General features: G+C 38.6%; 1 long non-coding RNA gene across 1 annotated transcript; it reads left to right on the top strand.

Annotated features, from left to right (window-relative positions):
- The first annotated feature begins 272 nt into the window (after nucleotides 1-272).
- Nucleotides 273-1,693, top strand: LOC112995881 (uncharacterized). Its single transcript, XR_003262288.1, has 2 exons — nucleotides 273-385; nucleotides 1,613-1,693. It is a non-coding gene; the product is annotated as an uncharacterized LOC112995881 (long non-coding RNA).
- Nucleotides 1,694-24,209: the final 22,516 nt, after the last annotated feature.

Here is a 24,209-nt window from a genome sequence, read left to right as displayed (position 1 = left end):
AGATCTTTCAGTGAGAGAACAGCCTTTCTTGAAGAGTGGCTGTCAGGCTAAGAGTGACTTGTTCTGTCCTTCCCTGTACTCGAAGCACAGCGAGTCAGCTGGCGTGACCCCTGGAATTCCAATCCAGCCAGAATGCCAGTGGGAAGAGTGAAGGATGACTTCAAAGGGCAAATGTTTTATGCAAGTTTTTTTTCCCCCTCACTGATATGTCAGTGCATATGTGTGCACTGATATGTGTGCAATTCCTCTTCCAGAAAAAGGAGCCACCAGTCAAGTGATAACAAGTAGCTGAGATCCTGACTTTGTGACCACCCTGGGGAGATGCTTCAGAAAGCTAACTCAGGAGCCATCAAGGATGTCAATGCTTGTGACACTAAGATAGCAGGTAAAGGGAGTGCAAACTTGCTTTTGTCTCACATATTCCATGTTATCCATGCCTGTAGCATTTCCTTCCTTATCATTGTATTCAGTTCTTTTCTTGGTGGGATACCCACTTGTTTTGGGCACTGCCACCACAGAGGAGTGTCTGGACTGACCTGCACTCATTGCATCTCATATTTTCCTTGATGGCTAACAGCAGTTGTAGTAGGTCATTTCCCATCTCTACTCCCAGGTATCCTTGCCCAGAGGAGGTGAGCAAAACAAGGTGCTCACTTCTGTTGCTGAAGTGACCTGTCAGGGTAAGACATAGCAGAGCTTGGCTCCGCTGTGCTCATGCAGGTCCCACCTATCTCCCCGGTAGGTAGGATGTGGGGTTGTCTAGAAGAAGAGGTGTTTGGGAGAAGTAACCATCACATGCTGGATTCTTCTTTTACCTTCACTGGCAGTGTCAGTGGGGAAGGGGATGGGCACCCCGGGCTGCTTGCGCTCACTGCCCTCCTTGCTGGACGGGACAGATCAACCAGAAAAGACAGCCTGGACAGGAACAACAGTTCCTCACCAAAATTGCCCCTGTGGAGTTCCTTTCTGCAAAGGATGCAAAACACCTGTTTATCAGCCTTTATTCGTCTTGTGGAGACTGTTTCTTGTCTACTGCTACCATTTCGTTTTCCCACTTTTCAGATCCACCTAACCTCAGTTTTCAGATCTTCATTTTAGTTACTTTTAAGTATTACCTAAAAAAAACCCCATATTATTATTAGTGTCCTCTCCTGCTTCCTCTTTGCCTTCCCTCCCCCTTTCTCACCAGCTCTATTTTCTTTCTAGTTTTAATTCTGGTTTGTTTTGCAGGAGAAATGAAAGGCTGTTTACTGATCCTGTCTCCACCCTGTCCTTTCGTGTCACAGCTGGTCCTTGAAAAAAGATGGAATGGTAGTTCTGCATGTTCTCTCCCCCACTTCCCCGGTCTTTTAGAAATGAATTTTGATATTGTTGAAAGATCCCAGATGAAGCTGACAACTCAGAAAGCCTAGAAATAGACCCTATTGAGGGAAAATAGATTTAATAACAAAAGCTCCCATTTAATTCTCTATTCAAAACCTGGAAGAGGGGAAAAGGAAGTTTTGGATCATCTTGGATGGACCTGCATATGTGCTTTGTACTATGAAATGCTGATATTTTGACAAATTGTGTTGAGTAACTTGCATTTTTTATCTTTTTGGCATGCTGACAGCAAACCCAGGGATGGGAATGAACATCTAAGAGAGGACGCCTTTTGTACTGTAGAGGAGGGATCCCATTATTTCTCTCACATTTTGGACATCGAGAATGGAAGCCAAAGAATAGGCCATTGGGAGAGATGAGTGCTGGAGCAATGCTAGAAGATAAAGATGTTTCATTTTCAACTTAAGTAGAAAATGTAAGACATGGCAATACAGCTGCAACACAGCTGAGATGAAGTGGATGTGTAGCACAGAAATTTCTGCAATTATCTTCAATGTTACTTTTTTTCCATGTGTAAAGTTTACTGAGAGTGGAATTTAAAGAATCATGCGAGCAGCTAAATAAACAGAGGAATTTTTTGGCATAATTTCATAAAAGAAAGAAGGAGGCTGAAGATTAACAAAACAAAGAAGAAAGAGGGAAGACAATCCCTCCTCTGTATTGCATGAGATTCAAGTGGAACACTCTTTAACATCTAACATAATCAAGCCTATGAGTGAATTATAAGTTCACCTAAGACAGCTATGAACCCAGTTGTTATTGCAGTAGTTGCCTGACTTTATGTTCCAATCTTGCAATGGGAGCTACTGGAATGGTGCCCAGTTCTTTGGGGAAGGCTATCTCAAGCTGATAAATGATTACACAGTTTTGGTATTTTTCCCTGAAACAATGATGAGAAAGTTATACCAGTTCAGTAAGTGTATGGGTCAAATGCTGTTCTGTGCACAGGTAAATCTTTGAATATCCATCATTGGAAGTAGACAGATGTCTTTCACTGAAGTTAATGGAACCTGCTTACATGTTTTCAAAGAGAAAATACCTTTGGAAATATAGTTACAACATACATTTTTAAATATATCTCTTTTTTGGTATAAAAACATCAGATTTTCAGTTGACATTTGATATCTATATACAGATTTATTTTCCTGTTACACGTGTGTGACTATTGTCATGCTAGAGCAAATAACTTTATAAATGTGGACTTCTGCTATTTAAAAAAGTATAATGATGAAACTAATTTGATTTTTCTGTTTGTTTTCATCATAATATTTTGCCAATGGCAGACACATCTGAAACTCTGTAAAATAACTATACTTCTGATTTCTTAGCCTTAATTTCCATGTAAAATGTAAATAGAAACAAACCTGCAAGTATTTTATTGTACCTAGTTTGTCAGAACATTTAGACACAAACAGCAGAGATGTAGAGAGGTAATTCATTCCTACTTTGTGTAAAATATTGTTTGACTAAGAAGAACATTAAATACGATGCAAACCACCAAGAGCCAGGAAAAAACATTTGTTAAAAGCTGACAGTTAAGCCTAATCTGATGTCATCTTGGGGAGGAAAATGTCATCCTGGAACTCAATGAGGATAAAGTTATCAGAATCCAGCCTTGTCTCCTTGATAAATATGAATTTAAAAATGAAACAGAATCATGTTTTAGAAACTTTATTATAATTCTGAATGTTTATACCAATTTTTCCAAGGCAGTGTGGAACAGCATTGTAAATTCAAACATTGCTTCCAGTTGTACAATATCAGCTGCGTAAGCACAAAACTTAACTTATGATCATCCAGTACCATGTTCATCGACTCATCTGGTGTTCTCATTGCATGAAAGGAAAAACTACTGTGATTTCAAACTCCTTTATCTTGTACAAAATTCTTGCTTAATGCTTCACCAAATCCAGGCAACGCTGCAAGCTTTCATATATAACTTTGATAAATGCAAATGATCTTATCTGGAAAGCCACACAAGTCCACTACTTTCCAGATATGCTGTTCTACAAACCAAAAAAAAAAAAAAAAAGTTAGTAGAAGTGGGGAAAAGTTGCCCACCTTTCCTTAAGGTCGCAGGCCTCTCCAGCACATGGCTGACTACTCTGCTTCATGTATGTCTGTCTGTGCAGTAGTTTATAGCCAGAGGTTTTTTCCCCGAGATGTTCGTAGTATTCCTTTGAATATTTGTCAGGGACTTTCTAGGTTTAACCAGCCCCCCTAGGGGAAAGGGTGAGGGGATTGTGTTTCTGTAGCCTTACTTCACATCACAGACACTGTGTTTAGAAACAGATAACCATAACATGGGCTCATGCAAATGCATAGGAAGGTTCTGACACTGCTAAAGTGAATTTTGCAGCAAAGACATATTTCGAAAAAACACAACAAAAATCAGTGGTTTAAAAGCTCATTAGTTAGCTCCATTTATTAAAGAGAAGGTGGGGGGATTAGCTGAATGGGATTCATGGCTCAGTAAATGCAACTGACTCATCCCAAAGTCTTCAGGGTTGGGCTTTGCTTTAATTTTGTAAGCAATGAGAAGCCATTACTTGTATATCTATATTAAAATGATCTTAAGAAGTTCAGATTAAGTTCAAATGGTGACTTAGTACATTGGTCCAAAACAAGTTAATGCTTAAGATAGTAAACTTGTTATGCTCTTCATATACTAAAACCTGACTGGACAAATAAGCTTTGAGTTTGCATGCAATGTGTTTTGCTTTTTAACCTGAGGTCCCACTGAGCAATTATTACAGAGCTCAAGCATCTCATAATGAAGATGAAGGGAAATGTTACAGTATTATCCTGGAAAATAACATAATATTATGGTTCAGTTAGCCCTGGGAAAGCACGTGTGATTGCTTCCTTCATGAAGGGAGCGATGTTGAATAATGTAGACTCTACCTAATATCCTAATGCCTCTTTATTCTCTGTTGAACTGATTTATTGCTTTGGCACAAATCCACTACTATATCTTTAGCTAGTTGTTTGAACTTTATGGGTAAGAAAATAATAACAGCAAAAATTCTACCCCAAGCAGCTGCTGTTCATGGCTTCACATCTACATGAAGCACTGAGCAAGTTCATTTCAACGGGTTATTGAAGATTTCTAGCACTCTGGAATATTCTGAGTATACTCTGAGTTGCTTTGCTCAGACATTTAAACAGAGCACAGCCCCACTCTTTATCTTTGTGTGTGTGGGCACCTCTAAATATTCCATTCCATGACCATTTACTACTGAAGAGTCCAATACTTATTTGGTTAATATATTTAAAGAGGGAAATATCTCTCCATCACAATATATAAGCTGAACCTTTCCACAGCTGGTGATTTATTATCATAGCAAATTATGATTTATTAGATTGTTATGCTAACAAAACCCTTCAGAGAGTCCACAGACTGTCAGAAATGTTGGTATACATCCAACAGAGAGAGAGATTTTAGTGGCTGTTAGCAGAAGCTCAGAGAACTTTTACTGGTTCTGGGATTACTGGATATTTACAGTTCTCCAGACTAATTTTGTGGGAACAGGGCCTGCAGGCTAGAAAGGAGCTTGAGCCTTCGCCTCTGCTTAGCACTTCAGGCCAACTAGAGAAACTAGCATGGCTGCATATGCAAGTGTAAGACATTGATTTAGAACTGTTTCTCTTGCCATTTTTAGGTGGCAATGGAAGGGGCACATCCATTCCTGCAGTCTTTTAGCAATATGATGTTCTGTTTCCACTAGCTAATAAGTTCCACTTTTGGCTCTACTGTGAGAAGTGTGGTGCATTGCATATATAGCCAGAAAAACTTACTGGTTGTTAGAGATAATCGTGCTGGCAGTGTGAATAACCGAACTTGTGTAGTCAGTGCCTGGAGACCTCCACCTGGGGAACACAGTGATGATTGATAAACCTGAACCTATGGGGTTAAAAAAAAGTATCAAATGAGGTTGTACATTTTAAACTCATAAATCTGTTAAAAAAAAAAAAACCCTCAGCTCAACTCTTTTAGAAGAAAAGTCCTTTAATCTTTGCCAAATGCTAAACTCTCCTGACTCCACAGTGACCTACCCTTTCATCTCCACTATAGAGACCCTTTCAATGGCAATCTCTAGTAATGATATATGCAGCTCTATTTATTTGAATGTGTAATGATTTTAATTACAGCCAGTCTTCCCTCCTGCTCAGGCTTGTTCCAGAAGTAACAACAGAAGTTGCCAGTTCAAGCACTTCATCAACACAAACCCCAAAGTTTTTCCTGACTGCTTACTTTACAGCCAAGAAAACCCTCTTTAGGTTTCTGCTTACTTAATTCTAAAACCAGTCATTCAGGGAATGGCATAGATCTTGCAGATACAAGACAAATGAAAAACTAAAAGAAAAAAGCTCTTTCGTGACTGTATCTCTGCCTGTTTGACAGTTTCGTCCTCTATGGCCTGCGATATGGTGAAGGAGTTCATTGTTTTTGAAAAAAAATTACATAGTGCAAAATGTCTTATGAACTTACCAGGTAAATACTTCAATAAGCTTGGGCGTGAAAGTAAGCCACTTGTGAATATAAAGGGTTACTTGGAAGTTCTCAATAGTTTCACTCAGTTATTTCAGATTCAGATGCTGATAGCTTTCTACCTCAGCCTGACACACCTAATAAATAAAGACCAGGTCCAGGGAAATATTCACTCTCTTCATCTTAGGCAAATACACAGTGTGTTCAAACTGACTTTTCAGTTTTCAGAGAGTAAATATACTTTTTGCAATTCCTATGAAATACCCCCACATTGATTCTGATAGATCCTTGTATGTGAAATTTATGGCAAATTTCAATATTCCTAAAGCTAGAAAACTAAAGAATTGATTCCTCCATCTTATTTACCATGCATTTTCTAAAACAGTGGTCACCTTGTAGTGCAGAGAAACTGTACAGCATAAAAGACAAAGGATAAGACATCTATTCGGGGGACAGAGCTGACTCTTCCATTGCTCTGCCGTATGACTGGATGGGAAACATTTCTCCTCTGCTTTAGTTTCTTTGTCTGTAAAATAGAGGTGGATATTCATATCCTCCTTCTGATATGCTCCAGAATATAAATGAAAATTTTGAATTATGCTTACAGAAGAATGGTGCTTATAATTATTTCTACAATTCTGCCTAGAGAAATTAGCAAGGCAAAAAATCATTCATTATGACACTCTTTTACAAAATATACTTTTTAGCTATAATCTTTACCTGACACTACTGTTTGCAAAATAAGTTAACTGGTTTCATTTAAAGAAATTTTTTTTGACTGTTGTTTGCATTGCCAATAGATGAGGAATTCCTATTGTGGATTAGGTTTTATACTATTTATACATAAATGTAGAACTAAAAGATGGTCTTTGTCCCATGAATAACAGTCATCACAGGCAGCATTCACAGTACCCTTATCAACGTTTTTGAAGACGTCACAGCAAATGAGAGATAGGAGGAAAGCTTTGAAGGAAGATGGCATGTCTATGCAGATCTTTATGAATGCATCCTCCAAATCTGAACAGAGTATTTTTTTGCTTAAGAAGTCAATAAATAGATAATGAAGATGAGCTTTGTAAGCTGGTTGAGCTCAGCAGTTACTGAACAAGAAATGATACATAGGGCACTGATAAACTGTGAAGAGCTTTGAAAGTGAAGAGAAGTAGCTTACATCAATGCATTGGAAAAGGGAGGGGAAGTGAAGAGAAGAAACTGGTATTTTGAACAGTATCCTGGGTGGATATGAGGAGAACTGAATTTCTCAAAGCCAGAGAAAAATAAGTACAGAAGTGTGATTGTCCCTAGCACTGCCAACGGGAGTAGCAGAAATGGGTGGGAAATTCAGACCTCCCAAGGCTATGTTGAGATCTTCAGATGTCTGGACTGGGGATCATGTTAGAATAACAGCTCACAGATACCCTGTTCTCATTAGATATACAGATCTCTTCAACTTACTTTTTTTATCCTGATACTCCATTTATCACTGTAGAAAATTTAGAATTGAATTGAAGGACCACTGTATCACAAGATTAATAAGCAGTCATTACATACATACATCAACATATTTTATTTTCCAGTTTCTCATTTTCTTTAAGTATTTGACTTTTGAATATTCTGTCCATCTGCTTTGGAAAGCAACTTTGTTTAATGCCTTCCTTGTGTTTAGATGAGTTTTTGAAACATGCTGTTCACAAAATGTGTTCATGCCTTTGCTTGTAGTAAAAGCTTGAAAGCAACCTTTTAAAATGCTTTTGTTGTGTGGAATGCTACAGGTTGGACAATTGTCCTTGAGTTCCTGCTGCTGAAAACCAGGAGAAGGAATGGCTGAAGTGTTTTTTCATCGGAATATGCTCTTTATCAAGGTGGACAGAATCCGAGTGGACAGAATCACCAGAAAGAAAGGAGCTGTTTTCTCCATTAATAAGTATGTTTATACTAGTTATACACTTAATTGGCACAGAACTTAATCCAAGAGCCTACTCTACTAGCGGCACTGTAAGAGTCCTTTGAACTCTACAGACTTGAGGACTGGGCAATGATAATGAACTGAGAGATGGGAACCAGGCTCCTGCTTAATAGTCACCTTTTGGTTCCCCTCCACTAAATGCTGAGTGTGAGGATTTTTTTCATGAGTGGAGAAAGAAATGGCTACCTGACAGCCCAAGGATGTTCCCATTTGAGGAATGGCTTTCATAAAATACTTAATAGTGGGAAACCAGCAGACCCGATCTGACTTTTTGGAGTCTCCTCCTCAGCTACTGTGTAGAGCTGAGATCATGTTATTGGGCTTATATGGTAAAGTCACAGGACAGGCCAAGGCAGCACTTCCCAGAGGACTGGAGACAGGAGCATGAGCACCACCAACGCCGTCCTGCAGGTTGGTGGATAGGGAAATAATAGTGCTGTAATAAGGAGAGTTTTGCCTTCAGGACATTTAGAATAATTGGTAGAGATGGTAGTTAAGAGGCCATCAGTGAAGCTTCCGTTTGTGTGTGAAGGTCAGCTGTTTGGACAACCAGTCCATAGACAGATACTAGAGGGAATGTGCTGTATAACGTCCCTAATCCAATGACTCTGAGTGCTTCTGGAGCAGAAGGAGAATGAATCACAGATAATAGTGAAGCTTGAGTGCTTTTTCTATAAGGCATCTCCTATGGCCAGTTTTGGAGACAATGCTGGACCAGATGGTCTGACCCACAGGACATTTCTTACATTCATTTAGGTAGCTGCAGTGCCTTTTCAAACCAATGTCATTGCTTTTTTTCCCCTCCTTATTTCCCCCACACCGTTTAACAGAATTGCCCTAATGAGCTTCCCAGGAGCTAAAGAACATTATTAATCTTGCCACTTCCTCTCCGTGTGTGTGCCATGTTTCTTTGACCTTGCCCTCTCTCATACAGAAATGCCTAGCAACAGGTCTGTGTGTTACAAAACCATCTCAGATCCCAAACAAAACTGACACCTGATTCTGCATGCTCCTCCTGGGTAAAGGACAAGAGAACAAACACCTTAACGTACTTAAAAAAGTCGTTTGGATGTTATACTAACATACTTGGTGTGGGGACATTTTTTTTCTGTCTTCATTCATTCTTATCCCAACCTTAAGATTCCTGGTTGTAACTGAAAGCAGTATGGGCTAATGTCCCTCTCCCTGGTTCTCAGTAAGCATATATGAAATGTTTTTCAAATATCTGCTCCATTGTAGCTAACAATACATGAACAACCTTACAAATGTTGTTGAACTAGTTGACAGCTTTGCTTAAAGATGTAGGCCATACCATAACAATAATTCAACTTGACTCCAGAAGGAACCAGAACTAAAAGAACATTACTTACTGTCACTAGAAATTATACTTTGTAAAAACGTGAATCAACAAGTGATAATGCAGCATGCTCTGGAATAAAGCCAGATTTGACAATTCTAGGAAATGGACGCTTATTCGGAAAGGGACAACTCCATAGGATTACCACTGTTTTGATTCACCAGATGCACAGTGTCAAACCTTTAAGGAAATAACACCAATAATCTTCCTAAAAGCATGAGAAACTAGAAAGCAACAACAGCTTGTATGAAGAGTTTACTAGGAGCCATACCTTCTTTTCTGTGAAGAGGAGCAAGATAGTGCTCTAAAATATAACTGGATCTGGATCAGCCAGTACTGCACCTGTGGGTGCCATTGATGGGATAACAGCATTGAGGAAACCTGTGCGAGAATTCATTCTCTCTTTGAACAACTTCCTAGTTGCCTTATTGAAGAAAGTTTGAAACTGGGTGATAGGGCCAAGAGTGTGGCTGGAGTTTTCATTCATGCAGAGATATAGTTTTGTTGTTGTCATTAAGGCAGCTGGGATTGTGTATGGATCTTGCTTACCTGTGAGTCTGAAAGCAAATCAGAATGATCTGCTTTACCTGTTTTGTTTATCTTTCCAAAGAGTGTAGCAGAGACAGTGGCAAATGGCATAAAAGTCACCCTAGGTAAAGTTGCTTTAGACTATAGAATATAGCTATCATTTGCAGAAGTCCTTCTTCGTTTGGCTAAAAACCTTACATCTGATTACTTGCAGTTTATGTCATGTAAAGAACAGCATGAGCTCTTTTAGTTACTGCTTCCAGTGTGCAGTAGTAATTATAAAAGAAGAGTATGGGAAGGGTTTCCTCTCGTGAAAAAAGAACCACTATAAAAAGATTTTGTTCTCATGATTCAATTAAATAACACAAGGATGGCTAGGAGTAATTTTAAGCTGTGGATGTGAAAGATCCCCTTCCACCACACCATACAATCCCATCTTTCTGTCCTGTGACAATGACAGGGAGCCTGAACTAAACTGGCTGCTTTCAAAGCAACAAAGACACAGATTCAATGAATGGCACCAGTCAGAGAGCTACAGAGAGAAGAAGCAGGCTGACTTGTGTGATTATGTTTATGTAAGTTTTGGGTTTCTTACCAAGTTTCCAGTTACTATGGAGCTGTCAGCACCTGCCAAAAAAGTGCTCAGGGTGTCACAATCATTTTATCTCACAAATGTCAAATGCTTCAGAGCGCTGAGAACTGGACGAATCCAATGCTTTTCCCTGCTGTTTGCAGAAATTTAACCTTTATAGATATGACCTGACATTAAATATTACAGACATCTGTGACCATAGGAAGACTTCAGTTGTGTTTTTCTTTCCCTCATGACAAAATGAGTGTATCTTTTCATAACATGTTGTGCACTTGCACAATGTCTCCATTTGCAGGTGAGATTGTTAAACCAGTTTCATGCAGCAGGAGCTGACACAAGGTGCTTCCTGAAACTCCAGTCAAGCCATAAACCCACACTGTTGTTGTTACAAGGTAAGCAAATGTGCCCACTCTAGGTAGCGTATTTGTCACACTCACACCTCATACCAAAAAAAGCTATCACAGGCAATGCGTAATCAGACTGCTCTTCTGTCTGTGATTATTTTGAAAACACAGTAATCTGAGCAATGGTAGCATTTCCTTCAGATAAAAAATTAGGGCAAAATTTGCAATATTATGCAAAATGTGTATGAACTCCAACATATATTGACCATGTGCTCTTGTTGTTTGGGCTTATTTATTCTACATCAAAAAGCAGATACATTAGGCAGTTAGATTGCTTAGGTTGGTTTAAAATGTATCATTCTGTGGATTCTGAAATGCAGTCCAAGAACAAAGGCCTAAGCTTGGGATTTCAACAGTAGAAGTGTAAGCAGGATTCAGATTTCAACCTTTGCTCCTGTTCCTGGGGATAACGTACAGGTCAAATGTAGACACATAAGCAGAGAAATAGAATTTTAGAATGAGTCATTGTCACTTGATTTTGATGCCCTGGCAAACTCATAAGGAAAACAGAAAAAGTCAGAATTAGGCATTTAAAATTACATGTATTTGAAATGAAGTTTCTGTGCTGAGTAAAGTAACATTTTGGTTTATATTTGCGCACACATAGCTCTAAGAATGATGACTAGTGGTATCCTTTTAGAAACATTTCCATAACTTCAGGTTCTCAACACAAGAGATGTTGAAATTTCACACCAAATTCAATCATATTATTACTGTTTATAAACCAGAGATGATGGTTAACATGTCCTTGATGATGTTCTTGAACGTATTGTTTCCTGTGGAAATTGTATATTGAAAGGCTATGACAAAAATTTCTTTCATGTGCACTATGCGTCTCTCCAGCTGGGCACATGTAGACCCATGAGAGAGGGGCTGTGGCAGGCAGCGGTATCTGGGAACAGTAGGAGACAGCTGCAAGAAACATAGGGTGAAAAAGCCCCTTGGGAAAGGCAAAGACTTAGGGTGCCACTGAGGCATGCTCTAAGGAAACACCCTGGAGCTCCTAGCAGGGTACAAAGGCATGTTGACTTCCTCTCCCATCTTCCTCGACTTCTGATGTTAAGTGGGAGCTGCCATGCAGTTGAAGAATCTTATTTTCTGCCTTCTTACAGAACACGTGGTGGAGAATTTCTTATAGCAAGGTGTGATTCATACCCTGGGGATATATTAGGGTATCATTCCACTCTGTTTTTCATAACACAAATATTTCATGGTAGAATAAAACAAACATACTGATGACTAATTATTGCAACTTTGACACTGTTTATACTCTCCCGTTAAAACTGCCACTGTTCCCTGAAGGGATTCTTTCCTCCCAGGTAGGTTTAGTAAGTAAATTTGGTAAATCAATGAAATGATTTGCAGTCAAAGCATGCATATGTTAGAAACATTCTCAGTTCTGCAAGATGCACTGATTTCACTGGATTCATTCCAAATATCATGTGCAAGCACTCGTATCTCACTACATACCTAAAATGTTTGCTGATTTGTAGTGTTCATAATTCATGAAGAGTTGGCATAAAAAAAAATGTTAAATTCTAGTGAACTGTGGATATGCAGATTACTGAGAAATGTTAGGGAATTTAAAATCAGACAACAAAAAGGCCAGGGGGAAGGGTGGACTTCAGGAACAAAACCAGAAAATAAAATGGGAATAAAATAAGAGTAAAGTTAGTGTTATGAAATTCCTTTTGTGAAAAGACTGTGGAAAATGTTCTGCTTAGCATGGCTGAATTAGATTACTGAAATTATTATAGTCATTTAATTTTAAGGAAAGTTTTAAAATGTTCTTCATCATGGTGCAGATGAAGAATATCTTTTATTTCAGCTAAATTGAAGCAGGTGCCAAGCAAAGGACCTTTGAAAAAGCTAGTGGCTGTATCTGAACTGTGGGGTACATGGGCTCTGGAGAGTACAAGCTATGTCTTCCCTTCATCATACAGAGTGGGAACCTATTGGAGTGCACTGCAGTTCCTGATCCTATACCTATGTCTCCTTCCAAAAACAACCCTTTAAGACAAACACACACTGCATGGTCAGGTCATGGCAAACTTGGGGGCAGAATGTGGCACAGCAGACCAGGACCACAACAATATGCCATAGAGTGCACTTACCATCCCATGTAGGCTCAACTAGTTTGACTTACAGGCATCTTTCTCCCTTCTATATTTTGGTTTTGCTGCCTGTAAAATAGAAAGAATGGAAAAACGTGGCGACAATTTTAAAGAAAAAACAATAATCATGAGCTAGGGAAAATTTCCAGGTCCTTTAGGGTGAACTCATTAACTGCTCTGATATTGTGCCAGGTTGCTTAGTGTTATTCTGTAAAGCACGCTGATGACTTTAGCACTACCTGTTCAGATGAATGATTTGTGTCAATCATCTCTTCCTCTCTGAAAATTAAACTATATGTATTTATAAATATAGACTTTTTTGAAATGTATATTTGATCTAGGAAAAAAGTTTTAATCTGACTTGTTTGTAAAAAGATATTTTTGTACATGAGCCAGTCTCAAGGGGGAAAATGCTATAAATCTCTTGGCAGTCTGGGAAACAGTCTCAGCAGAAATACTTGTAATAAGCAATATTTGTTTTATATCTATTGCTGGCAAGAGAGTAGCCAAAGAAAATTTCCCTCATAGGGCAGGACCTGCACTCTATTTGCTATTGTAACATACTGAGGACATTTAGGGTGACATGGTTGAAAAACTTTGGTCAGTATTGCCATCTTTCAGCCTTTATTGCTACAGAATATAAAACACTTTGAAGTCGAGGTGATTGTTTCCTCAAGAGGGTTTAGACCTCAAAAAAATTGCACTAATTTTGCGTGCCATTCAGTAGATCTGAACTGCCCCTGTTGGGTTCAGTTTACATTGGAGGTTATGAGCTGAACCCTGTAGCTGTGGTTTACGTACGGTGGCAGTATACTGATTCAAGGAGAATTTCTTAGAGAAGCGCCTCCGTTATTACTGCAGAAACAGCATTGCCCTATGATTTGGGAGAGTTCCTGCCTGGGCCCCCACTCCTGGTGTTAGCTCCTCTGCTAGAGCAGTCATTTCCATATTCTCTTATTTCTTCTTACTTTTGTTAGAAGCTGAGCTGACTAGGCAAAAGCAAAGTATGATAATCTGTGGACAAGTAAGAAAAAAATAAGTAGCTTTTTTTTTCCCCCTTCCTGACCTTTTCTTTAGGAATTCCTATTCAGAAAATATAGATCACCAAGAGTAAAACACATTTTCTCATGCTCAACTGAGTGCTAGGGTGAATGGCTAGTTGAAAATGCAAGCGTCTGCAGAGGGCTATACTTAAAGACAAATGTGCAGAAATAATATCAAATAAATTCAAGCATTACTATGTGTGTTTTCAAAGTAAAACCACTAAGATTTGGATCAGTATCATTGTCTTAAGGTGCCCATTGTTCAGTGCTCTCTTCCACACAATGAGCTTTTTAGTTGTGTGTGTTTCATGCTGTTAAGGTTTTCCAATTCAGATCTTGTGAGAGCATTCTCTGAAAGGTGATTTTTTTTCTCAAAATATTATCATGGGCAGTTAAACAGCTGGTCCTGCTGCTCTGGAGTTTTTGATGGGACCTCTATGTGTGCTATTTGACGAGGACCGTAAAATGGTAGCATATAACGTACTCAGACTCCAGGACAACGTGCTTTTCCATTTGACTAAGTAAACAGGAAGAAAGAGCAATGTATGCCTGTGACATTTGGTCCTTGCTGCTAAAAATGGCTACAGGATTACTTGGCTCATACTTAGGCTAACTATAGTCAGAAGGGAATGCCCACCTCGGTTATAGAAATATTGAAGACAGCAAGCCATTATTTAGCAAGCAATATGGTATTCTGTTCTGGTTCATGTGTTACTTGACTGTGACTTACCCTCCCCTTCCCCCTCACATTCCAGTAAGCTTAATAGACAAAATGGGGAAATAGCAAGAAAAACTGCTAAGCCAAAGAAAAATAGAAGTAGAGGTTGGTAGTGAAATTCTTGTGATTTCTAATTCTCTTCATGATGTGTCAGCCACTGATTTTCCAGTTGAAGTGCCAGATTTTCAAATGGTTTGTTACGTACACATCTGATATAAATGAAGACGCTAGTTTATTGGTGAGCCAACGAACTTGCTCTGGTTCTGTTAGCAAGATATGTTCAGATGGGAAGATAGATAGATGAGAATTTCTTGGAAAAACATTTGTGGCCAGCTTAGAGTGCACAGTCTCTGGGGCCCAAACTATGCCTCTCTTACTTTTGTAAAGCTTTGAGCACACTTCCAGCACTCAGTAGAAATGCTCTATATGTTTGTGATCTGTGAACTCTAAAAAGGGAAAACCTGTGCTACATCTCTTTGTTTATTGCTAAACTGTGCCTATCTGATTTTGGACCTTCATAAGGAATACTGAGCTGATAAAGAACTGGAAAAAAAAAACATACGAAAGCAGACTGGTCTTAGTAAAATTTCTGTTTTATTTGAGTGTAATTTTATTTAAAAACTCTTTGAAGTCTATTAGAAAAGAAGTATCTACCTGCCACGAGAGGTACTGTAAGAAGATCTCTACATTTGGCAAGCATACTTAGTGGTATTGTCTATGGTTAAGCCTGCTTGATGGTTCCCATCATCAAACTTTTTTTAACCTTGCTTTTAAAGTTGCTTTTAACCTTTCCAGGCTGGAACTAAAATTTTCCATGCCATACCTTTGCCTCGGGTTATATTTTATGTTTTATTTTTGGAAAAGTCAGCATTACCTGAGAGTAAGGTAAGTGTTCTGCATATCTGTCCCTACTCATCATGCTCAGTCCCCTCCTAGCTCCTAGGAAGAGCCAAACTTTGCACATGGTGTTTCTACAGGACAATCAAGCAAGACCCTTGGTCTCGGCAGGAGTGGCTGGTTCCAGTTGGTTACTGGGACTGAAAATAAAACTTTTCATCATCAAAAGAGCCATACAAGGAAATACCTTCTAAGGAGTTAAAAACAGGCTGTGTGTAGTACACAGTAATGAGCACAGCACAACAGTTGAGTGAGAATAGAGGTCCAATAGAAAATGATTGTGTGCATTTATGTAATGAAAGCCTGTATTGCCTGATTAAGTTTGCCCAGGCAATTTTCATTCTGGCCTTCCTCGACCTCTGAATGCTTGGCTTTGAACCAAAGAGTTCTTCGAGTTCTTCTAACATATAATGTGTCATATATAAATGATGCCTTTGTTTAGAAGTTTGTCACTTCACTGCTTCCTCCTCTTCACTGAGAAAAAGAAAGTTATTAAGGAAGATCACGAGGAAAGAAAATTATATTGGTAAAAAGTACTTTGTGCAAAAGTTGGAATCAGTGACTATAATCCTGAGGCTATTCTGTAACAGCTGAAAAGAAAATGCCACTTTTGACATGAGGAACAGGGCAGCGGGACTCCTTGTCAAATCCTTCCTCTTTGATACACAGAAGCACTTGCATGTTAGCTCCACAACAGATTCAACAGAAAAGCTGCTGGCTCACTCCAAGCCTTCTCCAAAGCATTTGAAGTGGTCATTCAGAAATGTTTATTTATGAAGAACGCAGAAATAAAACCCTGGAAATTCTGTTTTAGAAGTGAACCACTAAGGATAATGAAAAAAAAAAAATCACAGAATTGAATGAGAACTGAAACCACTGCAACCGGAACTGAATTTCTGGGGCAGTAATTTTGATCTTGCCACAGTACTGTCTGCATTTGTACTTGTGCTGCTCCTTATTTTCACTAGTGAACGTGTGATCCAACTCACCTGCCTCTTACATGTAGGATTAAGCTGCAAAGTTCATATCTTCCTTTTATTCATTTGCTTCAATTCAAAGAGAGTTTCAAGTTAATTAGAAATTAAAAGAACATTTGACCTGATGTAGGCTGTTCCAGAATTGCTTTTAGAAACAAGCAAACTTTTTGTGCTGCTTGGTTTGTTTGCTTCTTTTCCTTTTCAGCCTGTTTTGACTTTGTTCAGAGAGAGAGAGAAAAAAAATAAAGCCAACATCTGCTTCCTGAACTGGAGGGACTTCCGACCAAAAGGCTGTCGTTTGGGCACACCTGTGTAATGAGGGCCTCTCGGAAAGAGAAGAAGCGGCAGTCTCCTGCTGCAAGAGGTCACACTTTAAAGATGGACATGCAAATGCAGAAGTAGAAAGAAGCCAGCACAGAACGGAAAACAGCCTATGCTTTCTTCTTTTGTGCCTGGATCTTTTTTTTCTTAAATTCAAGCATATGCCTGAGCAAAGCCTGAGCATAGAAGAATGCACATTAGGGCTGGTGTCAGAAGACCGCTTTATAGACCTGGATACGTCACTCCCTTTCCCTCCATGCTTTCTCCTCTCCCCTTCTTTTCCTTTCCGTTTTTACAAAGAAAGATTCTCCTTGGATTAAGTCTCCAGACGTTGGTTCCACCTGTGTACATTTGTGCACCAAAGTGTGCACGCTTTTGGCTTCTAGTCCCTGTATTTACTCACCTAGCCTATGATTCCTCATGTTTCATGCTGTAGAGCTGCATGACAGTTTCTCTCAGCTGCCTGTGACTCAGATTAGAGCTCCTTACTGTTTGAATTCAGCCTGCCAGAAAACCCTTTGATCCACCCTCAGAGTTCTCTGTTTATTTTTTCTTAATTCCAGTGTTAGCTTGGTTTTTAGTAGCTCTTAGTTTGTTGTCCATTAGCAATCTGTTAAATTTCCTTTAAGTGTTTTGTCTTCAGAAAAGCTTACATGTGAACAATTCCCTTCTTGAAGAGAGGCCACACCAGAAACAGATGGACACTTAGTGTGTCCCAGTGTGCAGCTGATGGTAGCAGCAGAGCTGTCAGAGTGCAGGTATATAAAAAGCAACTTAAAATCCCTCTTTCAACAACACTGTGAGTTTGCCACCAAGAAAAATATGATAAAATATTTATCTGAACACCTAAGTATTTTGTCCCGTATACTCTTAGAAGATTTTACAGCACGAGCCTGAAATACAGCAAAAGCAGATACCTGAACTAACTTTACTTTGAGAAAAAAGTTGTTTCTCCTGTCACACTTACACTTACTGGGGTATAGAAAAGCCAAAACTGTGCTTTCAAGGTCTCTTAGAAAGGTTAGATGTCCTGTACAGTGCATGTTTGATCATCTCTGTAACTAGCTTTCAGAAAAGCCCTGTTGTGCAATTTCCTCCTAAAATAATACTGAAAAATGCTTGTTAGATTACAGATATGTATATAGATATTAAGTATCAGGATAGTCTAATACATAACACAGACACTCACTGCTTCTACCTTGCTTAATGAGAATTTCTTCTGCTGCTGTCTTCACCTGTCTAGACAGGTGTAGACGTCCTGAGGGCTGAGAAGAGATGTTTATGGCTGTATCTCCAAGGGATGCAATCAAGTCCAAGATTTCAAGTCTGATGCTGCCTCCATACTTTTATCAGGCAGCAAAAATGTAGCTTTGCCATTTTTGTTTTGGGGGATTGAGGCGATAAAGTATGTGGGATTTTCGTAGGCTATGCTTTTGTTTCAGTCTATAATCAGAGAAACCTCCAGCAGGGTTTTAAGAAGTGTCACTCCCTTCTATACAGTAAAATAGGAAATGTTATGTGATGCAGTTCTATGGAAACATTTCATTGATAGTCTGGCTTCCACTTCTTCTGACAAAGCACACAGTGGAAAAACAAATAAAATAAGCATGCTCCTTTTCTGTACAAGCACCGATATCTATTGAAGGTGGAGAGTTTGATCCCTGTTGCTTGTCTTTCGCCTAAGCTAATGTGGAACTGGGAGTGCAACAGAAACACAAGTGGTTCCTCCATTAAAATTTCTTTTACATACTCAAAGGTAAATCCTGCTGGAAATGACAAACTGGGACCAGAGATGTAGAAAGAGATGTATATTTGTATATCCAGAGAAAAAATCTGCAGTTCTCTAGCTGGAATGTAGAACATCCAGGAGAACTATTGAACATGAAGATGTTGGAAGGTTTGTCAAAATGAGTGATTTATTTATTTATTTTTTCTTGCATGGAATCATGTAGAGAAAGCTGGAAAGGACCCTAAGAGGGCATCTAGCAAGACTTAAGTAGCTCTACCTGTAATGTTCCCACAAGATGTTTGCTTGACTTGTCATCATGGAGGATTTCACAGTTTTCCTGGGCAGTCTACTACAGTGCTTTAGTATGTTCCTCTTTAAAAGATTGGGGAAGGTTTTGTTTTAAGTGTATTATAGATAAATTTCAAAAGTACTGAAAATGCCATTTTTACTGAGGTAGTTATGCTTGGGTTTTCCTTATTCAAATCCTATGTGCCACACTAGAAAGAAAACCTACAACAAAGAGAGAAAATCTATCATGTGGGAGGTGTTTCTTACTTGCCTTCAGATATTTACAAGTTAAGTATAAGCTTCACTCCCTTTATAGAAACAGACACCTTCAAAGGGTAATTAATCTTTCCTTTTTAGACATCCAACCTTTGGAGGTGGAAACTCATGTGATTTTCCACATCTATTTCCTTGAATAAAACCCTACACCTACCTCCACTTCCATCTGTTTTGTGTTTGTTTTGTGAGAGCATGCAGGTGACAAGGTTTATTGGGCTGTATGTTTATGGAAACAGTGGATTTAAAACAAAAGCAAATTAATTAATGAAAGATCAGGGAAAGCAAGTTTCAGATTTGAAAGAATTCTCTATTCAGAAAAGATCAGAGAGCTAAAATGATATAATGCCATCTTTATGTTCTATCAAAGATTGACACATGCAGTTTAAATGTCAGATATAAAAGATATTCTATGAATTGTGTCTGAATAATATAAAAACCAATCCATTTTTTGTAATTGTCTCACATAAGGAATTTGAGAACACTGCAAGCTCTTTATAGGTAAAAAGAGACTACATTTTTATTTAGAAATTCCTTCCTTTGTCTGCAATGACTCTTTCAAGACCCCTAAGTGGATATTTAATGCCTGAATTGAAAGAAAATGCCTGAATTGAGAGAAGGAAATTCAGAGAAAAACAGTCTGCAATACTTACCTTTGAACTGTCTATATATGCAGGCCAATATGTGCTGTCTTTTAGATGCTAATTATTGTTCTCATGTGTTTTGCAGCTGACTGTATCCCCTTCTTCTCCTTTCAACAAGACTGGAGCTTGTAACGTCACAAGGGCATGCAGTTCCACACCTTTCACACTTTGCTCCCTTTCCTGGAGGTTTCTCCTCTCACATTTATATTGCTTCTTTGGATCACAGTATAAAACACCAAGAGGAGAAAGCAGTCAGTGAGATGGCTGTCTTCCAGGTTGCTACTAACATTGTGTTTGCTGTCTCAAATATTGTGAAAATATTTTTGCAAAATTGATTTTACCAAATGAAGCCAAAACTTATAAAAGGTCTACAGTGATTTCATCAAAGTGTCTTAGAATCCTGTCCATAGGGAGAACCTATTTTAAAACAACTAGGAGTTGTTCCTTGGAGTTTTTTAAGTACAGATTTTAGTTCATTAGAATATTTTTACTGCACATGAGCAACTTTATTCTTAAATGCTAACAGCTGTACAAATCTGAAGGTCAAACATGTATAATATTTCACTCTCCAGATACAGTTTAGTTTCTCCTACTCAGTTTAATATTGTATTTTTTATCATAATTCCTGTAATTCTGTCTCTAATGAAGCTCAAATATTTTTGTGCAATGAATAATGTAAAATCAGAAATGCTTCTTATTTTCCTTGCATCTTAGCCCTCTTTTTTGCCACCTCGACTATCTCATTACTTTATTTTTTAATCTCAGATTTAACACTGCAAGTTTTTATTTACAGCATAAAATATTTCCTAAAATAACTTCTCACATAAATTCATTTAAGGTTTTGGTAACATTTTCTTACGTCTTTCAAGCCTGTCATGCATATGCTGATTTTATTTTACCTAAGGAGATGACACTGCTTTTGCCTATCCTTCCATGTGGTGGTAGTAGATATTTCCTAATTGAGGGAAAATAGAAGTAAATACTTCTATGCAGAAAATTGCACGAATAAATAAACAGACTAAAAAAAAATCACTAATCTTTTCTCTAGCTTTTCAGTTAAGTAGCTGTGCTTTTTTTTTCATTTCTGATATCATGATGATGTGTCAAGGCTGTTCTTTATCGAATTCTTGTAGCATGAGATGTTTTGAAAAATGAAGACTGCCAGGATTATTAATTGAAAACAATTTTGGAATTGTAACTGATTGATAACACCATTCATGTCAGAATGGGTTGGGCACTTACCCTGGGGGAGGTGAGAAAGAAGGCCACAGAACTCCTCTGGCCAGATTGATTATATTAATCAATACAGTTTAGAGAATGTATATTAAATATTTTTGACAGCTCCATATCTCTACAAGTATTTAAAGACCAAAAAAGTATCTGAAAATGTTTGTCAGATAATTTTCAGGAAATGAGGTGTGCTGGTAGATTTTGCCAGCTATGAGCAGAAAAAAGCTACATTCTTGATTAAATGGGCAGTTGTGAACAATCCACTTTCCCATGGAAAAGAGAAATATGCTGAGTTTTGAAGAAAAAAAAGTGTAACTTTAAAATAGAGCATCTTTTAGCAGGACTGAATTTGGCCTGTTTTAGGCACCGCATTCGCCTTGTCTTATCATGTTTTGACTATATGTAATGTTAATCCATTGACCTTGCTGGTTACAAACCATTTTTCTTTCTCTTGTATTTTGGTACTAAAGTATTCTACAGAATTCCTAAACAATAATGTACTTTCTCTGACGACAGCACTGGTATGCAAAATATTTAGCCTTAGCTGCCACTACACACCAACGAAGTACCGGGAAAAGACTGGAATTAAGCTACTTTGCAGCGTCTGTGTGTAACGCTGTTTACTTGTTAAGCTGTAGACATACCAGTCTGGGATGTGTTTTTCTTTGAGAACCAGGCACGATACTCCCTCTGGCCGCAGCCTTCATCCTAATGAGCACAGTAGTGTGCGAGAGCATTTAGACATGTTACCTCCTAGGAAAAGCCCAAGGGGAAATGCTGCTTGTTTGTTTGCATAGCTTTTTCACACACATTAAGAAATAATGATACTATAGTCTATATGGTATTGAAATTGTAAACTACAATATAATGTGTAGATATTCATTACACATAAGTTTTTCCTTTATAAAAGCCTCTGTTCCTTTACTCTTTTCACTTTTTAGATGTGACTGATGGTGCTGGTTATTTCGGTGGATGCAGCCATTGATATTGGGTCAGCTAAATACCTGTGACAGAGTAACTGGGTAACTACAGAGCCCTGATAATTGATCACAAGCGTTTGAGTAAAATGCTTCTGTGTGACGTTTGAGCCTCTTTTTAATCACATAATTTAATACAGCTCCGTTTTACAGGACAGAGGCTACCAGTACTGTGTACCTAGCTTTGCAATAGTTGGAATCTAATTATATTGACTTCCTGTCAAATAAGGATTGCAACTGGAGATCTGGCTAGTATCTCATTTTCTGCTGCTCTGGTAAACTTGCTATTAATATAAAGAATTAGTGGGTGTAATTACAGCCGTAAAACATTCCAGGCAAAGCTCTGGAACTGCAGTCCAGGTAGTTTCAATGTGCTCAGCAAGGGCAGCTTATGCATAGCTGCCTGCTCTGCAGATAGCTGTTTTATCTAATCTTGGCACCAGAATTATTCAGAGGGCAGTACTTAGTAACTCTGCCATCCAAGGAGACCTGATCTGTTGGCTTTGAAGGCTATTAATTTGTTCCTAACTGTCTGAAGATTATTGTCTTTTTTTTTTCCTCTTACGCTAAGACCATAGAGCCAATCTGTATGAGCTGACGGTCATTTTCTGAGCTGACTTTCACTGACGTGTCTTTCTGACCCTTCTGGAGACTCCTAAGCATGTATTTGCTCTCCCTGGGGAACCTGCTGACTCTTGCCTCACCTCTGGAAGGCATGCAGAACTGCAGCTGGCTCAGCAGCATGCTTCGGAGGCAGCTCTGTTGGTTGCCTCAGGTCTGTCTCTATGCTGGGAGAATATTTCAAGCTTATAAGCTTGAAGACTTGAAGAGTAAGTCCCAACATTTCAGGACACTAGTGTTCGTGGGAGATCAAGGGTGATGTGATATGCTAACTAGATGTTATTTTAAACTCGCAAGTATAATGGCGTATTTGCAGCTTCCTCGTACAGTTCTGATTTTCAGTGCCAGCTATGTGTTTGATGGTGAGTGAGCAAAGTCTTCGTGACTTTTTGGTAGACAATTACTGTTCTTTCTTAGTATGTAGAAATTTGCAGTAAATAGTGGGTGAGGGAAGGCCAGTAAGAATCAGATGGATAGTACATAAAGACTAGCAGTCAGATGTGCCTGTTGGTATGAAAAAGATATGTTTAGCGCAGTCAACATAGCCCTGACCCAAAATTCATGGCATTTTGCCCAGAGAGTGAAATCTAGTCCAATAAATCACCAGAATTTGTTCTATTTGACTGTGTTAAAGCAACAGTCTGTAAAAGCTAAGACCACCACCCAGGTTGTTTCTGCTATGTATCTGCTGTAACCGAAACAGTGCAGCTTTTTAAAAGTCAAATGTTACTGAGATGACTGAGAATTTAATTTAGGAAGTACAGGGTTGTGCTGTTCATGACCCAACAATCTGTGCTTAATTTTCAGGACGCCTCTATCTAGTTTCCCTGGTGAAAGTTTTGCAGTATTGGAACCATATTTTGTTGCTTTCCTCATGTTACAAACTTTCTACTCTTGCTGTGTAAAGTCTAACCATAACTTCCATAACCATAACAGTTACTTAAAAAAAACCCAACAACCTTGAGAAAAAGCATCATTTCAGCTTGCCCTAGACAAAAATATAGGATTTTTAAAGGGCAACTAATTGTATTGCTAAAGTTTTCCATTGTTGGGGCCCAGTGCTCCTGGATCAGCTGTTTTCCCACTTTTAGGGATCTTAAGAAATGTCTTGCTTTTATTGCTCTTAACAATATTTCAGATCATTTTTGGTTTGTTTTCTTAGTGTGGAAAAGAGAACAAGATGGCAGTCCTCAAACAATTTAAGTGAATTCCTTAGGAGTATTAAGCACATTGCCAATTTTTAGGGGGAGAAAAAACAGCAAAAACTTGCCTAGAAAACATCACGCTGCTTTAAACTACTGTCAGTAATAGTTTAAGTTTAGAAAGATATCGGTGTGGTTACTGTCTTGGCCACAGATTTCCTGTTTATTTGTCTTACGGCTCCGTCAGCAGTGGCCCATCAGCATTTCCCCAGGTGACTTCTACATACTTTGGAAAGGTATTGGAAGTATAAAATGTGACTGCCTAAGGATGGCCAAGACACACGTTATTGCTTGAGTTAAAAAGCAACCCAAATACTTTCCTTCCTCCCAGTATGATCACTCTTTGAATGACAGGAGTGCTGAAGGGTCACCATTCCCTTGTAGGTGCAGGGAAATACTGAGGCGCATCATGGGAGCCGTTTTGACTGAGGAGCAGGGCCTGCACTACATAGT

The sequence above is a fragment of the Dromaius novaehollandiae genome, chromosome 3 (genome assembly GCF_036370855.1).
Source record: "Dromaius novaehollandiae isolate bDroNov1 chromosome 3, bDroNov1.hap1, whole genome shotgun sequence".
Taxonomy (NCBI): Eukaryota; Metazoa; Chordata; class Aves; order Casuariiformes; family Dromaiidae; genus Dromaius; species Dromaius novaehollandiae.
The sequence above is the reverse complement of the archived record's forward strand: the minus strand, read 5'-3'. Positions and strand labels throughout refer to the sequence as shown.